At 43.1% G+C, this 25,470-nt stretch overlaps 1 protein-coding gene and 1 pseudogene across 1 annotated transcript in view; both read right to left on the minus strand.

The window, feature by feature from the left end:
• The window catches only part of LOC126278445 (uncharacterized), a 1,166,048-nt gene that overhangs the window by 856,321 nt on the left and 284,257 nt on the right, over positions 1-25,470 (minus strand). The gene's annotated exons all lie outside the window — the stretch shown is intronic.
• On the minus strand, positions 18,135-18,252 carry LOC126279228 (5S ribosomal RNA; annotated as a pseudogene).

The raw sequence follows: 25,470 nt of genomic DNA on the forward strand, positions 1-25,470 counted from the left end.
GCTTTATTGACTTGCTCAGTTTGTGAAGCTTTTTCTCTTGAATAAATCATCCAATTTTATCTGAAGTTGTAATCCTTTGTTTCCGTCCAACTAGAATAATGCCTTCACGGTGCATCGATTTTGTTCAAAAAATTGTTCAAATGGCTCTGAGCACTATGGGACTTAACATCTGTGGTCCATCAGTCCCCTAGAAATTAGAACTACTTAAACCCAACTAACCTAAGGACATCACACACAACCATGCCCGAGGCAGGATTCGAACCTGCGACCGTAGCGGTCACACGATTCCAGACTGAAGCGCCTAGAACCGCACGGCCACACCGGCCGGCTGACGATTTTGTCTTAGAGTGTATTTCTGCTTTATATTTTCATGCCTGGCTAATGATAAGAGTTTGTATGCTTACCGCATCGTGTTGTATCGTTACATGAACAGACGGTAAGAAGGAACTGACACTGCATTCAGCACGGCTAAAACACAAAAACTTCCGAGGAATACAGTAGCCCGGTCGGGAATGTTTTCTAAGAACATAACCTCGAACAAGCGGAAGACGAGCTAGCTCTCGGTAAAAATGCTGAAGGAGTAAAACCCCGACTGTGTTTGCCTTAAATAGAAGTGAAGTACTACGAAAGCTGCACCTTCTGCAGTAGCTCCTACAGGCAAGAACACCAACACTTCAGCTAGGTGGTGATCTCCGTGCCATCTTGAAATAGTTTCCTACGCAGATGACAGGAAAAGGAGCTACATTTGAACAATGTGGTTATGATGGCAGAACTCTGCTCCATAAATGACCAAACACCTTATCTGTCTTGAGGACAGCGTGCAGTCCTGCATTAGTTCGTTCTACCGCCAGTGCCTCGAGTGTTGCTTCACTTTTTTTTTCTTTCATTTTCTTTTTTTCCAAGTAAAGGGAGGTACGCTGATGAACAAGAACTTTGTCACCAGCGCTCAACTATAGACTAAATGTGGCGTGGTGGTGTTGCACACGAGTGACGCGGTAGGAACTATGTGTAGGCAGAGCAGAGACGATTGAGGTATCACAGCAGCAAAAGTACGGGCCGCAAATTGAAAAATCTGCTGACGTAAGCGACACCGAGAATGAGCAGTTTATTACGGCCCAGAGCTTTGGAAGGAGCATCTACTAAACGGCGAAACTGGTCTGTTGTTCGTGTGCAAACGTCGTCGAACTATTCGTGTAGATGGTTGTTGTCTTGCAAACGTCCCATCTGTTGACTCAGGGATCGAGACGTGGCTGCACGATCCGTTACAGCCATGCGGATAAGATCCATGTTATCTCATCTGCCAGTGATACGAGGCCGTAGGGATCCAGCACGGCGTTCCGTATTACCCTCCTGAAGCCACCGGTTGCATATTCTGCTAACAGTTATTGGATCTCGACCAGCAGCAATGTAGCGATTCGATAAACCGCAATCGCGATAGGCTGCAATCCGGCTTTTATCAAAGTAGGAAACGGAATTCTACGCAACTCTCCTCCTTACATGAGGCATTACAACAACGTTTCACCAGGCAACGCCGGTCAACTGCTGTATGTGTATCAGAAATAGCATGGAAACTTTCCTCATGTCAGCACGTTTCAGGTGTCGCCACCGGTGCCAACCTTGTGTGAATGCTCTGAAAAGCTAATCATTTGCATATCTCATCACCTTCTTTGTGTCAGTTAAATTTTGCGTATGTAGCACGTCATCTTCGTGGTGTAGCAATTTTAATGTCCAGTAGTATAGTTATTCAGCTAATCTCTACCTAAAAGCGCACAAGCCACTTCCGTCTATTCTCAGGTGTCACTGCGTGCAATCATTAGAAAAATATTGCATAAAGCTATCACAGTCATTCTTCAAGTTTTGCATAGCCTCTGTTTTCAAAACCCATGGAATCCAGTGAGCATAAATCTGTATTTCGTTCGTTCGTTTAACGTTAACACAAATCTTCTTTCCTTATATGTATGATTCACGATCTTTATCACGTCGAAGCATCTGTAATACATGGCAAGCTAATCAACGAATAACATTGCTTTTTAAGATGTGATAGGTGACAACGTACCTGTAGATGACTGTTCATCAATCGTGCCGATCAAAACACATCAGAACTCACTGTATTGTCCCAAAGGAAAGACAGGAGCTGACTCCTAATAAAAGTCATCAGTAACTCAGGAGAGCAGTTCGCTCGCTGCACGCTGTTCAGATAGCTTACCTGGAACAACAGAAACAAAGGTTAGGTGTAAATTAGATGAGAAGAAACTCATGCAATTGGCTGCATTCTTTCATTTCAGTACTGCGTATCATTAACTAGCAAGTCTGAAGACTACGATACTTTGTGACCCTTCTTAGTTTATATTAAAGTTTATAAAATTTATATTAACTCGTACCGATCTATAATTCCACTACCGCATCGGCATGAAATTACGTTTTAGCTTGCATTTATCGCGAATCTCTTGCACAAGTTAAATTCCCCAGCGACTAGAAAAAAAAAAAAACGCAGGTGACGCCTGTATATAAGAAGGGTAGAAGGACGGATCCTCAAAATTACAGAGCAATATCCTTAACATCGGTTTGTTGCAGGATTATCGAACATATTCTCAGTTCGAATATAATGAATTTCCTTGAGACGGGGAAGTTGCTGTCCATGCATCAGCACGGCTTTAGAAAGCATCGCTCCTGCGAAACGCAACTCGCCCCTTTTTTTTTTGTTTTTTTTACATGATATCTTGCGAACCATAGATGAAGGGTATCAGACGGATACCCTATTCCTTGACTACCGGAAAGCGTTTCACTCGGTTCCCCACTGCAGACTCCTAACTAAAGTACGAGCATATGGGATTGGTTCCCAAGTATGTGAGTGGCTCGAAGACTTCTCAAGTAATAGAACCCAGTACGTTGTCCTCGATGGTGAGTGTTCATTGGGGGTGAAGGTATCATCTGGAGTGCCCCAGGGAAGTCTGGTAAGTCCGCTGTTGTTTTCTATCTACATAAATGATCTTTTGGATTGAGTGGATAGCAATGTGCGGCAGTTTGCTGATGATGTTGTGGTGTACGGGAAGGTGTCGTCGTTGAGTGACTGTAGGAGGATACAAGATGACCTGGACAGGATTTGTGATTGGTGTAAAGAATGGCAGCTAACTCTAAATATAGATAAATGTAAATTAATGCAGATGAATAGGAAAAAGTATCCTGTAATGTTTGAATACTCTATTAGTAGTGTAGCGCTTGACACAGTCACGTTATTTAAATACATGGGCGTAACATTGCAGAGCGATATGAAGTGGGACAAGCACGTAATGGCAGTTGTGGGGAAGGAGGATAGTCGTCTTCGCTTCATTGGTAGAATTTTGAGAAGATGTGGTTCATCTGTAAAAGACACCGCTTATAAAACACTAATACGACCTATTCTTGAGTACTGCTCGAGCGTTTAGGGTCCTGATCAGGTCAGATTTAGGGAGGACATAGAAGCAATTCAGAGGTGGGCTGCTAGATTTGTTACTGGTAGGTTTGATTAACACGCAAGTGCTACGGAAATGCTTCAGGAACTCGGGTGGGAGTCTCTAGAGGAAACGAGGCGTTCTTTTCGTGAATCGCTACAGAAGAAATTTAGAGAACCAGCATTTGAGGCTGATTAAAGTACAATTTTACTGCCGCCAACTTATATTTCGCGGAAAGACCACAAAGATAAGAGAGATTAGGGCTCGTACAGAGGCATATAGGCAGTCATTTTTCCCTCGTTGTGTTTGGGAGTGGAACAGGGAGAGAAGATGCTAGTTGTGGTGTGAGGCACCCTCCGACACGCACCGGATAGTGGATTGCGGAGTATGTATGTAGATGTAAATGTGATTTTTACCCAACCCGCAACTGTTCGTCTTTGAAGACAAGTCGCATGAAACTGATTCCACTCTCTGGGCTCCTGGCGTTTCTCTGCCAAGTGAACAGACGTGGATCGAGCACGAGACGGGAGCAAGATATTTAGTCAGTTTATGAACAGCGGCGCCTACTTCGGTTAGTTTGTTTGAGTATCTGTCGGCGTCGGCTCGCACTGTGTTTATACGTCCATTTATCTGGCCCGCTCGACCGATGTTTACGCCCGGTTCTGCAGAGTAACAAAGCTGAAGTGGGGCGTAAGGCCTCGCGGCGCCCTATCGTTGGCGTAAAAAAGCGCTTTGATGCCGTTTGTCACTGCAGCGCACGAGGCCGCCACAGGGCAAGCGAATACACCGATGGTCGCGCAGTCAGTCTGTGTGTAGCCTCGTTCCACGTGGTACAGTAACAACGGTGTGTTGCGCTTTGTGTCTCTGCGCATCATCCGGATCACATAATGTGGCTCTAAACAGTCATTAATTCGAATCCTCTCAGTCTTTGTTACGTCACGTTTGCTTGAAAATTCTTTGGGAACAAACGAAAATGAAAAGAACCGTGAAATGTTCCAATTTCATATCTGTCTTGAACAACTTTGCAAATATGCTCCTCATGCGTTTTGTCGTAGTATGTAGTATTTTACAATTGCGAGTCCGCCCCTGGTAGCTGAGTGGTTGCCGGCACGGTAGCTCAGCGTGTTCAGTCAGAGGGTTAGCAGCCCTCTGTAATTAAAAAAAAGACTGAGCTAATCGATCAACAACGAACTTAAACGGATGTCTTACGACGTCCGCCCCGAGCAGATGCAACGAACAAAACCGAACAAAATGAGATTTAAAAAAAAAGTGGTCGGCGCGACGGACTGTCATACCTAACGGCCCGGGTTCGATTCCCGGCTGGGTCGGAGATTTTCTCCGCTCAGGGACTGGATGTTGTGTTGTCCTTATCATCATCATTTCATCCCCATCGACACGCAAGTCGCCGAAGTGGCGTCAACTCGAGAGATTGCACCTGGTGAACGGTCTATCCCCACAGGAGTCCCCAGCCACACGGCATTTACATTTTTTTTACAATTGCGAGGGATTTTACTTTTGACTTTCTGCAGATGGCGCTTTACCATTTGAAACACGGGAGAAAATTACTAAGCACACGGAGTATGTTACAATAAATTTAGAAGGAATATATTGGCTTGAAAGGTATTAGGAAGAAGTGGCTTGTAAACCCGATACGGTGGTACCATTCGAAACAGACATTTAATCGGATCGGTTTTAGAGTAGATTGCTCTATATTCATGACCTGAAATTTGATGTGTTGAACTCACGAGCAAGCGACGATACAGTGTTTGAAGTAGAATCTTCGAAAACAGAGCATTTTAAGCTAGTTATACCACTATCATTCAAAAGTACAAGGGCGCAATAAAGATTTGTCTAAAAGACGTTGTTTTATACTCGTACGCTTCGGTGCTCATAAATGTCAAGGAATTCGCTTTTAGGACATCCCTCATGAAAAATTACGATAAAATCCTCGTCAAGTGATTTGTCATTCAATTTAATCAGTCAATAGCTCTTAAAATTCTGGTAAAAAGTTGTACAGTTATACATACTAAAGCAAGCTCCTTCAGAGTTACGTACAAAGTCACATATGTTTATCATGGAACTTAGTAATCGGTCTTTTACATTCTTTCCGAAGTAATTGTTCCGATATCTAAGGGGGTTTACTGAAATGGCAGTACGTTGAAGATCAAAGTGGTGAACGGTTCGTGTTTGCTTTTAAATGATTATGTTTTCGAAAAGTATTCTGCCTTGAGCAGACTGAGGTTTCGTTGTCATCGTCATCATCATTATCATCATCAGTAAACGATACGGCCGACACGGAAGAAACAAATGAACGGCTTCTGCGGTCAGATACTGACGGAGCACGAAGTGATCGGGATTCACATGCAGCGAGCAGTAGCTGGTGTATGAGATCTATGAAACACGAGGCTGTGCATGAAAGTTCAAGAAAAGGGTTGCCATTACATTATCGAAGAAAGGTGAAACGGGTACATGAAAAAAGAAGCAATTGGCAGCCTGATACCTCACTCTTGCTGACAAAGACGGAGATAAAATTTGTAAAGGAAGTGGAATTATTTTGGTTTCAGAAAATGTGGAATGCGTATTTCTGACACTTTTTTCTTTATTTTTAAGACGGCTGTATTAAAAATCCCCACAGCCGTTATCCACGCGCCTCTTATTCCCCAAATATCTTCAAAGGCAAATTATTCAAGTTATTCAATGTTTCCCATTGCCATGTGAGAAAGAGTAAAGAGTATATGCGTTAATATACAATCAATGCGTCTGTGTTTGCTTTTAAATGAATATGTTTCGCAGAAGTATTCTGCCTTGAGCAAACTGAGGTTCCGTCGTCATCGTCATCATCATTATCATCATCAGTAAGCTATACAGCCGAATTAAGGGTACACTTGACCTTCTGCGAATTTTGTAGTTCCCATTACGTCAAGAACCTCTGAAACTGTACTTGTTAACACACACTGTTTCGCTTTCTATGAACATTCAGCTATGAACGTTGAACTCTGCGAATGTCTGATAAAGTGACATAGTGTGCATCATGTCTCTCTACTTTAAAAGAGGACTCCAAGCACTGGAATAACTCTCAAAAACTGGTAGCACTAGAATCATGTACGCGAAATCAATTTGGATATTGACAGAACTTTCGAAAAACCTTTTCAGTGAATGTAAATATTCTTCTCACATCCTCTGCTGATTTTGGGTTTTCATCCCATTTCACTTCGCTCCTTAGTACTACCCACAGTACTTAAAAACGGCAAGATATATCCAGAAATACTCCACTAACTTTGCAGTTCGATACCTTTGGATTTTCCCTTTTTCTTGCAGGCTTTACCTTGCTTTACTCCAGTCTTAAAAATAGCTGCCGTTCATTAAACAACTGAAAATGTAGAACAAGTGCTTCTAGATTGTCGTCTTACTATACAAAAACGGTGCTTTCCTTTAGAAGACTATTCCATTTTCCATCTTGACTGTATTACGATCACAGCCATTTATTTTCACATAATCGGCTGATTTCAACTGAGAAGTTCTTACTCACGTTATTTTCATTGTACATTAGCATCTAAATAAACTCACTGAAATTATTACCTTGTGTATGAGTGACTCATGAGTGAATCAAGGGCCACAGTACGAACTGGAGGAACATACTCCAACTTCCCCATAAGAATAGGTTTAAGATTGGGAGATGCATTGCCAAAAGCACTGTTGAATCTCACACTGGAGAAAGTCATATGAGAGAGCAAAGTTAGAGAGTGTAATGGACAACGAATGGAAGGTGGTAGGTTTCTGGTATTTGCTTATGCAGACGACACAGCCTTAGTTAACGAAAGCGAACAGCATCTTGTGCAGAGGCGTGAAACAGTCGCCATAGCAGCAACCGAAGAAGGATTAAACAATACACGATGGACACAAAATATACAAATACGCAGTACTAAATACAAACAAGAGCAGTTCACAGTTGATGAAGGTAAGTTCAAGTCTGTTGATCAGTATCTAGGAAGTTCGTACAATTATTATAATCAAATACCTATTGATGAAATGAAAGAAAATATGCTGGCTAGAGATGCCTGTATGCCCTTAGAGATACGTTCAAGTATAAATACATATTATCTTCTGCGAAAATGAAGACCTACACAGTCTTCATGTGCTCCTTTGTCCTGTATAGTTAATAAAGCTGTACAGTAACTAAGATGGAGATGCAAAGTCTTCTAACATTTGAAAGAGAGACTACGAGAATTTTCTTGAGCTCGGTGAGATACTGGGATACTTGGAGAACAAAAAACAATAACGAAATTTACGAGATCATGACCTAGACTAATATTTCAGTATATGTCTACAACATAAAGACCCGTTACAAGATTTTAACGTAGTGACCTGTAAAGAAATAGCAACAGACTGAACACATTGGAGACGGACTCCTGATGCAGAGCATAGTTTATAGGGACGGTGAATGGTGGAGGCGCAAATATTAGCATATGGTAATTCTTCAGGCTTTCCCGGCGATCTAATGACACCTTGGGTTGTCGCGTGTTCTGCCGGATATCAGCGTCGTACTTGCACGATATTTCGGTAGCGTACCTCGTTACCTTCACCAGGTGCGACCTGAGACTACTCCTTGAGTCGACCTGGTCCCGTATTTATGCCTGTGGCCTTCCCCCTTCACCAGGCGCTCCCTCTGCGGTCCGCGCCCACTCGTTGCGATCTTCTGGAGCAGTGTCGTTCCGTCTGCTGCAGTCCTGGGTGTTCTCTTGGCGGTCCGCGCCCGCCAGACCCACTCCTGAGTGTTGCATCTTCGGTCTGGTGCGTTTGGAATCCCGTCTGTGGTACCAGGCATTCTAGCATGCAGTGCTAGATAGTGACACACAACGCGTACCACATCAGTAACTACTTGAAAATGGCACTTGGCCGAAATCAGCTGATGCTGAGAAAATAAATGACTGACCATAAAAAATCCTAGATGGAAAACGGAACTGTCTTCTAATAGCTTTCTGGCTGTAACATCTGATAAGAAAAGAATTTACTTTCCTGTGTGGACTAAAGCATCTTCAGCGAACGGTCTTGTAGTGCTGATGACCTTATCCGGTAATTTGTTTACTGACACAGTTAGATGTCCTGTTACGCTCCGTTGGGATGTGCTACAATTTCATTCTTTACGAGAAAGTGGTACGTTTTAAGACGAAACTTTGGCTTTCCAGCCAAACGTAGCGATCCGTAGAAAGAGGTCCGTGTACTTACATGCTGTAAACCTTTACGAGAAGTCGTCGGCCGTATGTGACGTTGCGTGCCGCGGATCTCCGGGCAGGCCTCGCTGTCGCCATTCGCGGCGTGCGGCGATAACTATGCAGCAGACCCCTAATGCCGGGCTCGGGTTCCGCTAACACAGAGCGCCGCTATTACTTAAGACGTCGGGCAGTACGGTCAGCATATTTTAGCCGTGACGGATTGCTCGCTACGGCGTAATGAATGGACCCTTACGAGATTCGCTCCGACCCTCCATATTTAACCGGCCGCTGTTACCGAGCGCTTCTTGGCGCTTCAGACCGGAACCGCGCTGCTCCTGCGGTCGCAGGTTCGAATCCTGCCTCGGGCATGGATGTGTGTGATGTCCTTAGTTAGGTTTAAGTGGTTCTAAGACTAGGAGACTGATGACCTCAGATGTTAAATCCCATAGTGCTTAGAGACAATTGAACCATTTCAACCTCCATATTTAATGGTGCGTATGGGCAGGCAATTTCACTAGTAGCAGCTTTGAAAAAGCAAGCAGGAATTCCAACTCTGCATGCTAACACTGACACAGTGAAATGATTCTCGCACAAATTTACGTTAAATAGCAGCCTCATGTCACGAAGTGAGAATTCTCCAATGTAGGAGAAGACTATGAGATTGAAAACAAAATCTCATATGAAACTTCCTGGCAGATTAAAACTGTGTGCCCGACCGAGACTCGAACTCTGGACCTTTGCCTTTCGCGGGCAAGTGCTCCACCAACTGAGCTACCGAAGCACGACTCACGCCCGGTACTCACAGCTTTACTTCTGCCAGTATCCGTCTCCTACCTCGGGCACACAGTTTTAATCTGCCAGGAAGTTTCATATCAGCGCACACTCCGCTGCAGAGTGAAAATCTCATTCTGGAAAATCTCATATGTTTTATAGTGTGTAGATAAGAACAGCTTCCATTCACATCTGAAGATGATTTGTTTAAGACACGACTGGTTTCTGGTTTGTGCCCATTTTCAGGTGATTACACAATCATTTTCATGTTTCCACATTCCGTGTTGGTGTTTACTATTTAAATAAAAGGCAAATCATGTGATGTTGACTCAATAACACAAATGAAATAATCAGAAGTGGCGATATGACGTTTCTTGAAAATCGTATTGCACAAACGTGACATTTTTTACAAACACATTGTCGATTTTCACACGTTAATCTACATTTATCTTCACAGTAGTAATTTGAACTGCCATGATACGAATTTTACTGTTAATGGTACAAAAAAATGGTTCAAATGCCTCTGAGCACTATGGGACTTAACATTTATGGTCATCAGTCTCCTAGAACATAGAAGTACTTAAACCTAACTAACCTAAGGACATCACATAACACCCAGTCATCACGAGGCAGAGAAAATCCTTGACCCCGCCGGGAATCGAACCCGGGAACCCGGGCGCGGGAAGCGAGAACGCTACCGCACGACCACGAGCTGAGGACTTTAACGGTAAATAACTATTTCGAAATTAATAAATGTAGATAAAACAAGGACTCGTAACATACAGTTTGTTTACGTTGCAATACAGAGATTCTTGTCAAAGAACTTCGATCTAAAGACCATCGAGACGTTACGCGCACGAAAGCGCAGCATAAATTGCAAATTACGAGAATTTTTACATGATTGTGTAACCACACGGTCAATTGTAATATGTAGAACGGTTGCTGACAAATTATGATAAATAATCATTGTCAAGTAACGTATGTCAAACAAATTGGAGGTGAGCGTAAAGTGATTTACTTTCATACCTTTCACGTTCAGGGATTTATCCAACAGGAGTATTTAGATAAAATTATTTTATGTTGTGAGGTACTTAGTGATAGGAGAAACTTGAATACTAGTTGGGGGGGGGGGGGGCAATGAGTTACAGTTTTTGGTTACAAGCATGTTTTGAAAAATGTGTAGGAATGTTTGCAAGGCTACCTCTGGATCACAGGGTCTCGGGTTCGATGCCAGGGTGGGTCAGGGATTTTCTCCTCCCAGGGACTGGGTGCTTGTGTTGTCCTCATCATTTCATCATCGTTCGGAAAGTGGCGAGATTGTATCTAGAAAGATTGGTATCGTGTACGATGTTGAGCGCACCAGAAATCAACATCATCCTCATCATCGCATAGAAGAATGCAAAGGCATGATTAACAAAACCTTAGGACTCCAAAAGACCATGAGGAAGAGACTATGCTTATATGACCTTAATTAACGTCAAAAGCTTTGACGTGCTGCAATTCGTTAAGAACATAAAAATTCCATTAAATAAAAACAAAAATCTCTTCTGGCCATACAGTCTAGAGCGAAGCAGCGGGCGCTACGCTAATTTAAATATAAGAATCCATGCTGAACGTTACAGATCTCACTATAGTTCGTTGTTTAGTTTATAAAGAACAAAAACCAATCATCAGATTCTTCAGACTACAATTTCCATGGACATATTTATCTTATGGTCTTTGGTAGGTCCAGTGCTGCATGTCCAAATCTTTACTTTATGTTTGAGTTGAATTTAAATTTACAACTGACATATGGAGCTATCTTACCCAAGTTCCACCTGGTGCAGTATTGCCACCATACTATTTAAAGTAAAACGTATGCAAAACTCTCCACAGCTGTTCACAAAGCCCAGCTTCAGCTGTCAGCATCTTTCAGTAACAGTAAACCTCCACCAGTGATGCCTTAATGAACTCCCATGTAACTTCCGAATTGCGTGCTGTGCAACGTCAGAAGGTGAGGAAGGTGCACAAGGAACAATTCTAATTAAAACAGATGCATATTGAAAAAATATTATATTGTTCTTGAGCTAACAAACATAATGTCGAGAGCAGCAGTCACTAACCAGATGAACAACTGTCATGCTGTGAAAGAAAGCAATGAATGCAAGAATTAACGTATATAATTAATATTAATATTAACATAAATAAGGACTGTAAGAACCCATTGAGTTTAAAGTGAAGGTGAGAGCTGAATTTACGAGCGAATCCTAATATACCTTGCTATACCTTTCAACTTGGGTTATATTTTTCAACCTCGTAGCAGCAGCAAATCAGGTGAAGCTTTGCACAGATGTCTTCCGTAGTGTATCTACCATGCCCCTCTATCGCGTCACATAGCAGTTTTCAGTTCTGAGCACACAGTGAGCACATAGTGGGTTCTAGACAACTGTGTCTGCCGCCAGGTGTGAAGTGCTGTTGAGGGGTTTCGCCTGATTTCATGTAGCCCACATAACGTAACTGTCATGCATTTACTTCTTCATGACAATTATCAGGCGCAAGAATCAAATGGAACGGAGACACTTCTGCAGTGTTTTCCCAGCGTATTGTTTGATAACCCACTATACAGCCAGAACTTGGCTCCTTCAAATTTTCATCTCTTCGCTCACATGAACTGCAGGTTATGAGGACAGCATTTTGGAAAAGGCAGCGAGCTGCAGGACCAGAAAAGGGAATTGGCGGAAAGCGAAACCGGCTGCCTTCTACGTCGAGGATATTGGGAAGTTAGTACCACTCTACGACAAATGTCTAAGTAGAAACGGGGACTATGTAGAGAAGTAGAGGGACGGTGCAGGTACATACGTAATCGACATTCCTACTTTCTGATGAAGGTAATGAGCATCCACACGTTCATCAGACTGATAGCGTTAAGTGCTGAGAGCCTTTCGCTTGCGAGTCGGTGCCATGTTGTTACAACCACTGGCCTGATCAGAAACTGGCAAACAGGCTGGTGCTGCCGCGCTCTGAAGATTCGTAGCTTCTGATCATCTGCTTCCGGTCTCGGAAAAGTAACACTTGCTGGAAGTTACTGTGATCGAAAAATACACCATATTTTTTATGTCCACAGAGTTTTGTCCTCCTGTCTTGACTCCAGCTGTCGAACCACAGACCATTTTGTAGCACTAGCTCTCCTCTAGAAAGATGAATGGCAGATTGAATTTGGCAGTTGCCACTATCTTGAACACATAATCAAATCCTCTCAAAATCATCCCATTGATATTTAGATTCTGGCATACTGTTACCAATACATCAGCAATCTATGTGTTACGATCTCTCTGTTGTCTGAATTTTTTTATCACGAATTAAATTTGCGTTTAATGTTTAGAGAAATTTTAAAATGAAGCTGATAACGTGGATACCAATCCGCAAGTGAGTGAGTTCGTTACAATGAGTCTGGTATCTGGAATAATATTTAACTTGGTTATTTTAAATTATCTAGGGGCTTCATTTGTTATAATAACCTGTTGCAAACACTCACAAGTGCATCCAGATGGATAAAGTGTCCTGCTAAGGTTTTGGCGTTGCAGCGTGAGCAGATAGCTTGTCAGTTCTCTCTCCATGTCCATTGCATTGTCTCGCACTTTAAACGCTACATAAACGAGTTTGTCAACGTAATGCGAGTTGACGGTATATTCTACATTCGTGATCAGAAGCAAGCGTTGTCCTTGCTAGCTTATACCGAGCACAAAGCTTTGTCGTAGTAATTAAAGAAACACGTACTCGTAGCACAAAGTGTGTTTGCACTTTCGGCTAATATGGCAACGTAAAAAGAAGGGGAAAATAAAAGAAAAGCTTTGTAGTGCGAAGCTTTTACTCCTGGAATCGAATGCTTCCATTTCGGTTCGGTCCGGGAGCAGAACTTTCAGAGAGCAGTTAACGAGAGCTAAGATCGAAATTGGCCAGAAAGTGTTTACTGGGAACAAACAGTCGACCGAAACCAACAACGGTCGGAGTCGCTGTGAACGTCCACCCCGTGGAAACATTAGCACGCAGTGTCGTTCACACGCGTTTGACTTCAGCGGCGCAGCGCGACGTTGCTAAACGCTGCCACACAGTTTGGATTTTTGTTTGCAGAACACGAAAAAAAACCCAGAAAGAACAGAGAGAGAGACAGAGAGAGAGACAAAGGTAGTCCGCAGCGACACAGCACATGTTTCGAGCCGTAATTATGCAGTGCGATATCACACACGGCCAGCCGACCAGATTGTTAGTAATATATTCAACATATAATAACAGCGTTTCGCGTAATGGGGCCGGCGCTGTGTATCTGCAGTGATCTGGCGCTTAAAAACGCGATGCGTGGCTCGTGCCCCACACATTAATATGCCGCGCACCCTTTGATAGCGGTCCGCGAGTGCCAGCTCTTAACGAGGGCCGAGCCTCGCTCGCGTGGCCTTGTTTAACACCGCCGCGCCGCCACTTCCGACCTTGCTTGTCGCTTCTGACGTCTTGGCCTCAGAGAAGAACACTACGAACAGGACTTTGACAAAAACACGGAAACACCAAGAACACTTTACGATGCCTAATACGGTGTAGGTAAAGGGACGCTTTTCAAAGCAGCTTCCACTTGTCTCGGAATGGTTAAATACCGCTCCTGTTTGATCTTCAAGTGAATTCTTATTCTATGTAGGGTGTAGAATAATTATGTATGATGATTATATGTTATTTATGATTGTTCAAAGCAAAGATCTGACAGAAAAATACGAAAAGACTTATTATAGATTAAAATGTAAATTACAATGAAATGAACACCCTTAGCTGCTTACAGGCGTTGACATACGTCAACGGGGACAGATGAAAATGTGTGCCCCGACCGGGACTCGAACCCGGGATCTCCTGCTTACATGGCAGACGCTCTATCCATTATTATTATTATTATTATTATTTAAATCTCATTTCGTTCGTTGTATCTGCTCTGGGCGGACGTCGAAAGACACCCGTTTCAGTTCGTTGTTGATCCATTAATACAGAGGGTAGCTAGCCCTCTTTTTTCATTTTGTTCGTTATTGATCGTTGTGTCTGGTCGTTGCGGACGTCCCAAGACACCCTGTTGAAGTTAGATGGTTGATCCTTCCACTCAGTTTTTTTTATTACAGAGGCCAACCGGCCCTCTGACCGAACAAGCTGAGCTATCGTGCTGGCTTCCATTTGAGCCACCGAGGAAATAGAGGATAGCGCGACTGCAGGGATTTATCTCTGGAACGTCTCTTGCGAAACCCGCATTCTCAACGTATTGTCCCGCACTACATTCGTAGTGCCGCCGCCCATTATACTCATTACTCGCGGCGAGGCGCCGATTCCCGTAAGAGTTCGGGCACTGTTTGTGCATTCGCACAGAAGAAGAAGATTGTCAAGTGGCCGGTGAGCCTTAACTATATATACAGGGTGTTACAAAAAGGTACGGCCAAACTTTCAGGAAATATTCCTCACACACAAATAAAGAAAACATGTTATGTGGACACGTGTCCCTAAACGCTTAATTTCCATGTTAGAGCTCATTTTAGTTTCATCAGTATGTACGCTCAATGGAGCACGTTATCATGATTTCATACGGGATACTCTACCTGTGCTGCTAGAACATGTGCCTTTACAAGTACGACACAGCATGTGGTTCATGCACGATTGAGCTCCTGCACATTTCAGTTGAAGTGTTCGCACGCTTCTCAACAACAGATTCGGTGACCGATGGAGTGGTAGAGGCGGAAGAATTCCTGACCTCAACTCTCTTGACTTTCATTTCTGGGGGCATTTGAAAGCTCTTGTCTACGCAACCCCGGTACCAAATGTAGAGACTCTTCGTGCTCGTATTGTGGACGGCTGTGATACAATACGCCATTCTCCAGAGCTGCATCAGCGCATCAGGGATTCCATGCGACGGAGGGTGGATGCATGTGTCCTCGCAAACGGAGGACATTTTGAACATTTCCTGTCACAAAGTGTTTGAAGTCACGCTTGTACGTTCTGTTGCTGTATGTTCCCATTCCATGATTAATGTGATTTGAAGTGAAGTAATAAAATGAGCTCTTTGTGTGTGAGGAATGTTTCCTGAAAATTTGGCCGTACCTTTTTTGTAACACCCTGTATACTAAGACGGTATCTGTTCTTTCGGACATGTCCGAAAGAACAGACACAATCTTAGTATATAAAATGTAAATACCTCAATGTTCAAGAACAGAAGATTGAAATAGTGAAACAATTCAAATATCTCGGAGAATGGATTAGTAGGAATGCTGGGGAAATCAAAGCAATGGAATCCGGAAAAAATAAACTTTAATTGGCCTTTAAACTAACAAAAAATACATACAACAAAATATACCCTTCATGGGGATTGAAAACTACACGTTACAAGACAGTGATTAACTCATAAGCACTGCATGCAGCAGAAACACTAAACATGAATTTCAAAGGCCAAATGGAGAAACGTAAGCTAAAGGAAATAAAAATTTTAAGAAAACCATAGGTCCAAAATTTCAAGACAATAAGATTATATAAATCAAAAATAAAACCCTCTACAAGAAAACTGAAAAACTTTCAGATAGTATGCGAAAAAGGAGAATAAATTTTTACGGTCATCTTCTCAGAGTGAATTCCAGCAGATTAACTAAACACATCTTTGATTTTTTCTGTAACCGCAAAACGAAACCCAACTGGTTCAAAGAAACTGAGAAAGACCTAGTACAATTAATGGGGGGGTAGGACGTCAAACGGGTCGACTTGGAGCAGGAGAGTCACCACAGAACATTTTAATTTCTACTGTCTATACTTTTACAAATAAATTTATGAAACTTTGTCACCATGACCAGAAAGGATCGTAGTGGAAGTTCAAAAACGTAACAAAATACCTTTTTTTTTACATGTGAAATTTGATCATTTTTTTCACTTATTACTGGTTGCATTTGTTGCTTTTCTTCCTAAGTAAGAGAGATTCTTCGATGAATTTTTCATAGCATACGAACAGTAGTTACAGGTGTATGAAACTCTAGAATTTCCCAAATATATTACAAAACTGTGGAAAAATTGAGATAATTAACTATAAAACACGAGTTTTTTCTAAACATGACGTTTAAAATGTAACAGTTCATTCATTTTTCCATAAATTAAATAACTTCTAGAGTTTCATACACCTGTGACGATGGTTTGTATGCTGAGCAAAAGTCATATAAAGAATCTCTCTTACTTAGGAATAAAAGTGTACTTATAGCAACAAATGCAGCTAGTAGTAAGTGAAAAATGATGAAATTTCACATGTAAAAAAATGTGTTTTGTTACGTTTTTGAGCTTCCACTGCTATGAGTATGAATCCTGAATGCTTCCTGGTCATGCTGTTAAAAGTTTTACTAATTTATTTGTAAAAGTATAGACAGTGGAAATTAAAATGTCCTTTGGTGCCTCTCCTGCTCCAAGTTGGCCCGTTTGACGTCCTACCCCCCCCCCCCTTAAAGATTTCAGAAAATTCACTTATTGATCGAACAGCTAAATTAAATACTAAAGATGAAAACGTAAGGTGCCAAGACAAATCTACACAAAAGTCCTAAACCTTCATCTCGGAAGAAGAGAGGAAAAGAAGATCTGAAAGTATGAAGAAATACTGGGCCTTAAGACAAGAACAACGCACAAAGAAATGATTGATCCAGCGCCCCCCAGAGAGGATGAAACGAAAGAAGAAGATTAAGTGAACACAAAATTTTGACACGTTAAGCCACAAAATTCGGAAGCAGCAGCAGTCGAACGAGGAGGCCGATGACCAGCTGAGTTAGCGCAGCGGCAGTCAGTACTTAGACAGATCAACGACCGAGCAGATGGGCAATCCTACCAAGGAGAACAACGACTGGCGCTATTCACACACCGGTGGTCAGTGCTCCAGACATGTGCGACGGGCTTGAGGGGCCCTTGAGGGGAGAAAGAAGAAACGATGAAACGTCGCCTGGACGGACGGACCTATGTATGCGATTGCAGTCTTCCACGGCGTATTACACTGATAAATTCCTCTCGGGTTATCAGCCGAGTGGTGGCGTCGTTTTGTCGAAACGTTTCAATGAGTTTCGTACCCATCATCTTCTAGCGATAATCAGTGGACTCACACTTCGCTGCAATGACTTAGCCGCTCCGCTGATCGACAGAAGATGATGTCGGCCCTGCACCAGTAGGTCAATGCAGAAGATGCCATCCCAGATGTTACCAGAAAGACGTTCGTGTGATGCTTACACAGGTGGTTGGTGAGGACGACGAGACTGCGACCTCACCAAATTGTTCACCTGAGAACCTAGAGGTTGATGAACTCCGCCAGAAAACGCCGAAAGTGAGGCTCACTGGTTCGATTCCGGGACGCAGCACTCAGCGCCACGCGGTAGCCGCTTGTTAATAACGCAACGAGCGAATTCAAAGGAGATGACCACGCCGCAGCAGAGGTCACAGGTACGGTACTGTAGGGAAGAATACGCCACCTGGCGCGAGGCTGCAACACGAGTCGTCGCCGCATCAGCACTCCGTCTTCAGGCCACGAGTGGCCTACCAGGACCATCCGACAGCCGTGTCATCCTTAGTGGGGGATGCGGATAGGAGGGCCGTGGGGTCAGCACACCGCTCTCCCGGTCGTTATGACGGTATTCTTGAGCGAAGCCGCTACTATTCGGTCTAGTAGCTCCTCGATTGGCAATTCCGAGGCTGAGTGCACCCCGAAAAATAGCAACAGCGCATGGCGGCCTAGATGGTCACCCATCCAAGTGCTGACCGCACCCGACAGCGCTTAACTTCGGTGATCTCACGGGAACCAGTGTATCCACTGCGGCAAGGCCGTTGCGTGTGTTGCCGCATCAGCGGTCACTGGAATCTGCACGCTATGACTCTGCTCCACACGACTGCCGCGAGGGACTGAGCGAGTTAAAACACATTGTAATACTTTGTTTGTTTAAAGGGTCGTAATTGTCAGTAGCTGGCTGACAGTGGTACCACGAATGTTTCACTCACACCTCACCCGGTGAGCCAAGGGAAGAACCCATTCCACCGTCCACAAGTGTCGCTTTCCCTGACAAAATAATCAGCTCTGCTCCCCTCTATCACTAACACCCAATGGTTAGTGCCACAAAACACCAACCTGCTACACCTATTATTCCTGCAAAATAGTGGCAAAATGAGGTAATGATAATGGCGGTGGGAACCGATCACGCACCCTTCTGTCCGTAACAGATCACAAAAGCTCACCAGTGTTGAGATCTGGCGACTGTGGCGGTCGGGGCAGAAGTGGCACTTGATCCTCCCGTTCACAACACCAGTACTGGACGATGCACGACGCCTGCTGTGTGATTAGGGAACTTGTTGTCTTGGAATACACCATAATTACTGTGCAACAAACATTGTATCCATGGAAGGACGTAATCAGCCAAAATACTCACATAATTCTTCGCAGTAATGTGACTGCAGAGTAACCATGGGGCCCATGGAATACCATGAGACAGCTGCCAAAATCAAGGCCGAAACCCCTGCCATGCACGCCCGGGTTCCCGGGTTCGATTCCCGGCGGGGCAGGGATTTTCTCTGCCTCGTGATGACTGGGCGTTGTGTGCTGTCCTTAGGTCAATTAGGTTTAAGAAGTTCTAAGTTCTAGGGGACTGATGACCATAGCTGTTAAGTCCCATAGTGCTCATAGCCATTTGAACCATTTCAGCCAAACCCCTGCCATGTTTCATTCTTGTGACGTAAACGACGCCAAAAGTAGGAATTAGTGTGAAACAAGACTCTTCCGAAGAACTGACTTCCTTCTATTGCTCCATAGCCCAGAATTTATGGGTTCAAAACCACGTTCTTCTGATACGGATATTTCCATATCTGATGAGTGCTTTTCGAATTCCAGCTCGTCTTCCATTCCTAGGTTATGGAGTTCCCTTCGTGTTGTGTTCGCGCTGGGATGGTTTTCGAGTGCTACATCCAATTTCGTCCTGACTATTGTAGCTGCCATCTTCTTAATTTTACTCACACTCTCCCTCAGTGACCGTATGTCACGATGACTCTACACATAGTTTCGCCCGCGTAATGCCTTAGCGGATGATGTTTCTTCGCTTTCCCTGTAACCGGTACAAACCTTCGATGCAGCGCCTCTTCATCAATTTCGTCTACCTTAGTCATGGAGAGACCCACCAAACCAGCACCAATAATTTGCCCAAGTTCCAATTCACTTAGCTCCCACATAATGCACTCACATATACATGGAGACTGTTCTCTCGATGACTGACACTTGCTATGTACTGTGGACATTGCGCACGTGCTGTTCCCGGTCACGTACAACATCGCAACCCGCAGTCTTGGACAGAATCTACATTTAAGTTTAAGCATACATTTCTGGTAGATTTCCATATTTTTGTCCAGCGCCGTAGCGGTCCTATGTAACGAATCTCTTATTCCAGTATTACTTTTCACAACACTGTGGAATGTGGCTGTTTTGTGGCTACTTGGTAGATTAAGTGTGCCGCAACGGGACTTGACCCAGAGATTAGCCTTTCGCAGGCAATCCTCTTAAAACTGTGTTGTCCAAGAAGAACTCACTATCCGGTGTGACAGGTTCACTTTGCTAGTATACTGTATCTTCCTAATTTCTAAGAAGCTCTCGCATACCTCAAAAGTCTAGCACTCCTGGTAGGTGGGACACTGCCATTGCAATTAATTTCCAAAGCCTCCTACACTACACGACTGAGCACATGAAAATGCGATTTCCGTAAATAGTACTGAAAATCCTCCTCTTATAGAAAGTTTTGACCGAAGAGCAATTATTAACACTTTCTGGCCACGGTTTGGTTAAATTATTCAAGAATAGGAGTTGCTTTCATTGAGCAATGGAAAATAAAAGGTATCTTGAGTGAATATTTGAACGGATTTTAGTTGATGATTGCATCCAATGTTTCCTTCTCTGATTGACGTGACCTCCCTCTCTATTGGAGGACGATGACTTGAATCGTCGTCTCCTGGGAAACGATTTCACTGTCTTACCGTGACAGAACCTCGCTCAGTAGTTAACATATAAAGGTTGAGTCACTAACTATTGTCACCTATAATAACTCCGAAAGTATGATAGGAGCTGAAAATTTTGTGGGACAAATGTTGCATGGGACAACGGGGGCCAAAATATCACGTTGTTTTTTTTTTTTTTTTTTTTTTTTGCTAGCTGTGGTCGCGTAAGAGATGTGTAGGTAAACTTCGTTTTTTTTTTTTAATGGGATGCTACAGTTTGGTTCTTATTTTCTGATAGCGACTAGACGAATCCAATGGTGCGTAACAGTAAGGTCTTTGAAGGTCAACGAAGATCACAAAGATGGCGTGAATGTTCATTTGCAGTAGGTGTTCGAACGCTGTGCTGCAATCTTCTTATCATGGATTGAGTGGTATTCCTCAATACTTCGGCACTAATCGAAGCACATGCTTTGACAATTCTCTGTCGTATATCGTGCAAAGGGTAAATATTCGCCGAATATGGCCGTCTAACCTGCCATTGACATGTAAACACCATTCGAAGGTTTCGCAACACAACACGAATAGTAACGGTAAGACTAGTATCGTCGAATCAAGCGAATGTGAATGATGTATTCCCTCTAAGAACAAATCGATATGCTTCTCACTTACGGAGAATGCCAACGTAATTCAGTGAGACCCGGAGACTTATACCCTGTAAGATATCCTCAACGTACTCACCCAACACGTCGTACATTTAAATACGTGTATGATAAATTGAGAACAACTGGATCTTTAACGCATCGGAAACATATCCGGCAAAGGAAAGTTACTTACGAGGAAACGGAACTTGGTACCCTTGCCGCTGTGGTTCGAGACCCTTGTGTTAGTTCGCGCCAAATAGCAAGGGAATCTAGCGTGAGCCAGAGTAGAGTTGTTCGTGTTCTGCACCGCCATAAATATCATCCTTACCATATCAGCCTCCACCAAAAATTAACTGTAACGGATTGTACGCGTCGCAGTGAATTCTGCCGATGGGCTCAATTTCAGATTCAGAGGGATGACAAATTTATTAATTTGGTTTTATTTACTGACGAGGCTACATTCATGAACCATGGAATTGTTAATCTGCATAACATGCATTATTGGGCAACTGAAAATCCATGTTGGCTGCAGCAAGTTGCACACCAAAAACCGTGGTCGGTAAATGTATGGTGTGCGATTCTGGTGGACAGAACTATAGGCCCATATTTCATCGAAGGAATTCTTAATGGTAGGAAGTACACCACATTCCCGCAAGAAACGTTAGGTCTGTTATTGGAAGAAATACCTTTAGGAACAAGGAACAGAATGTGGTATCATTGCGATGGGTGTTCGGCACATTTTTCACTGATAGCTAGCAAAGAGTTGCAGAGACAATTACCAAATCGTTGGATTGGACGCGGAGGAGATGTGTCGTGGCCCACTCGTTCACCAGACTTGACGCCTCTGGACTTTTTTCTTGTGGGGATTCGTAAAAGGCATTGTTTATAAAGACGTTACAACTACACTTGGGGATATGCTAGAGAGATTTGTTAAAGCATGTGCTTCGATAAATGCCGATATGATAACGAATACCACTCAATCCGTGGTAAGAACATTGCAGCACTGCATTGATACCAATGGTCATCACTTCGAACACCTGTAAATGAGCATTTATGCCACCTTTGTCACCTTCGTTGACCTTCAAAGACCTTACTGTTACACATTATTAGATTCGTCTCGATAACCGCTATTAGAAAATAATTACCCAACTGTACCAGTCCATCATCACATTAAAAAATTTTTAAAAAAAGTTAACCTTCATATCTCTGACGCGACTCCACCAAGCAACAAAAAAACAACGTCATATTATGGCCCCCGTTGTCCTATGTAATCCTTGTCCCACAAACGTTTCAGCTTCAATCATACTTTAGGAGTTATTCTTGGTGGCAATAGTTAGTGACTCACCTTGTATATAGGCTACCATGTAGTGTGTAGTAAACATAAGCGCAGTAGAGAGTAATGATTTTAAACTCAAGCTCATTCAAACATTTTAAGTCCTATATTTTGTTCCCTGTTGCATTGTTGGTCCTTTAATCCTTAAGATTGTGTCTGATTTTATACTCACGGTGGTAGCATAAATTTAATTTTTGTCTTATATGGTAAGAAAATCACTGTGTTGAACAAACACCTTTAAATAAAAAAATAAACAATGTCTTGGGATACAGCGCGTACGGACACCATTTTTCTGATACCATGATATCGCTACAATTTTCAGTATTTCTATCGATTCCAAATCTTGTTTCCAATCTGATATCCGAACCGACCTTATTAGGACCGTTTGTGTATTAGATTTGTGATGTACCACTTACGCAATTAACCACCGAATCACACGCAGAAGACGAATTGGTTTTGCAAAATTTAAAGGACTTCATAAAAACAGTTCTAACATTACAGCCTGAGAAGCGCTGTGTTACTATTTGCTGTCTGTCTACGTCCGTATGATGGATACCACGCTGATGTCTGCATATTTATATCACCTTCTCCTGACTTTCTTTATCCTTCTGCCGCTGCCCTCACAGAAGCAGATATTCCATCAGAATAGCTCCCCTGACCACATTACGACTTCACAACACTTTTTTTCCTCTGTTTTGTTTATACACCATCCGCAGATATTGCCATGCTAAATTATACGAGTTACACAGAATCACTTCTTCCCTCGTCCACCGAAAAAAAGCGCTTTGATAAATAGCGCAATTTTTATAGGTATCAGGCGACAAAACGCGTTGTTTCAAAAGATCAGCAGAATAAATTATCTGCTCTGTTTTGCATTGCGCGTGGTCTCATTGACGTTCTTTCATGCTCTAGTAAATACGAGCTCTGAATAGAGGGCTTATTTTGTTTGGAAAATTCGATTTTAATTCCATTTATACCGGATAAACCGGTTTGCATTGGTGCTTTATCGGAAGTCCATCATCCGGTGGAGTGGCTGTTTCGCGGGCACGATACAACAAGGAGCGCTGTTTCTGCTGTCCTGTGCGCTTTCACTGCTCTGATTCAACGTAGGCCGCCGCTGTTTTCACCCACAGCAAATGACGTTCAAAGCAAGTGATTAATAAAGAAAGGACAGACCTTCTGTAGCATGACACGCTGGGATTCTTGTTTGTTTGTCTGTCTGTGTGTGCGTGTGTGTGTGTGTGTGTGTGTGTGTCCAGTTACGGTGTAGGTTACAATCTGCACTTCTTGATTTTGCTTCAAGTACGCTTTCTTCCGTAGGATTAGGTGAATCACATTCTTTAAGGTTTCCTTGTACTCTGTATAACTCATAACTGGTATTCAATATGAATCAGGTTGAATTGAAGTTGTGGGTATATGAATTGTCATTTTTTTACTGTACCTAAATTCACACCAATGTAACTCGATTACCGTTACATTCTAAACAATAAAGCCAATTACCTTCAAATTCCCTTCGACATGGTACGCCAGTGGACATTAAGCTAAAACCTTCATCAAGCCGAAGGGTAGTTTGAACACCGCACTGTTTTGCTATATATCTGTATTATCCCTTTATTTGTTCATGAGACAAAGAAAATATTAGACATAGGCTGCCAGGCAGATGCCATTTTCCTTGACTTCCGGAAGGCGTTCGATACAGTTCCGCCCTGTCGCCTGACAAACAAAGTAGAAGCCTACGGAATACCAGACCACCTGTGTGGCTTGATTGAAGAGTTTTTAGCAAACAGAACACAGCATGTTGTTCTCAATGGAGAGACGTCTACACACGTTAAAGTAACCTCTGGCGTGCCACAGGGGAGAGTTATGGTTCAAATGGCTCTTAGCACTATGGGACTTGACTGCTGTGGTCATTAGTCCCCTAGAACTTAGAATTACTTAAATCTAACTAACCTAAGGACGCCACACACATCCATGCCCGAGGCAGATTCGAACCTGCGACCATAGCGGTCCGCGGTTCCAGAGTGTAGCGCCTAGAACCGCTAGGCCACTACGGCCGGCGGAGTGTTATGGGACCATTGCTTTTCGTAATATATATAAATGACCAAGTAGATAGTGTCGGAAGTTCCATGCGGCCTTTCACAAATGATGCTGTAATATACAGAAAATTGTTGCGAAATGCAGGAAGATGTGCAGCGGATAGGCACTTGGTGCCGGGAGTGGCAGCTGACCCTAAACATAGACAAATGTAATGTATTGCGAACACAGAGCAAGAAGGAACCTTTATTGTATGATTATATGTAAGCGGAACAAACGCTGGTAGCAGTTAGTTCTGTAAAATATCTGGAAGTATGCGTGCGGAACGATTTGTAGTGGAATGATCATACAAAATTAATTGTTGGTAAGGCGGGTACCAGCTTGAGATTCATTGGGAGAGACCTTAGAAAAATGTAGTCCATCAACAAAGGAGATGGCTTACAAAACACTTGTTCGAACTATGCTTGAGTATTGCTCATCAGTGTGGGATCCGTACCAGGTCGGGTTGACGGAGGAGACAGAGAAGATCCAAAGAAGAGCGGCGCGTTTCGTCACAGCGTTATTTGGTAAGCGTGATAGCGTTACGGAAATGTTTAGCAAACTCAAGTGGCAGACTCTGCAAGAGAGACGCTCGCGGTTAACCTTGCTGTCCAGGTTTGCAGAGGGTGCGTTTCTGGATGAGGTATCGAATATATTTTTCCCCTACTTAAACCTCCCGAGGAGATCACGAATGTAAAATTAGAGAGACTAGAGTGCGCACGGAGGCTTTCCGGCAGTCTTTCGTCCCGTGAACCATATGCGACTGGAACAGGAAAGGGAGGTAATGACACTGGCAAGTAAAGTGCCCTCTGCAACACAGCGTTGGGTGGCTTGCGGAGTATAAATGTAGATGTAGGTGTAGATGTATTACTACGCAACTATCGAAAATACCGTTGTCAGTTGCCGGTTTCCTATCTGGCGGCTTTCTGGGGGCGAAAAAAGGTACTTTCAATATCTTACGTAATTATTGCCCGAATTAGAAAATGTAAAACGATCTCATAATCTACACATTATGAGTCTGAATCTTCTGT

The sequence above is a fragment of the Schistocerca gregaria genome, chromosome 6, assembly GCF_023897955.1.
Source record: "Schistocerca gregaria isolate iqSchGreg1 chromosome 6, iqSchGreg1.2, whole genome shotgun sequence".
Taxonomy (NCBI): domain Eukaryota; kingdom Metazoa; phylum Arthropoda; class Insecta; order Orthoptera; family Acrididae; genus Schistocerca; species Schistocerca gregaria.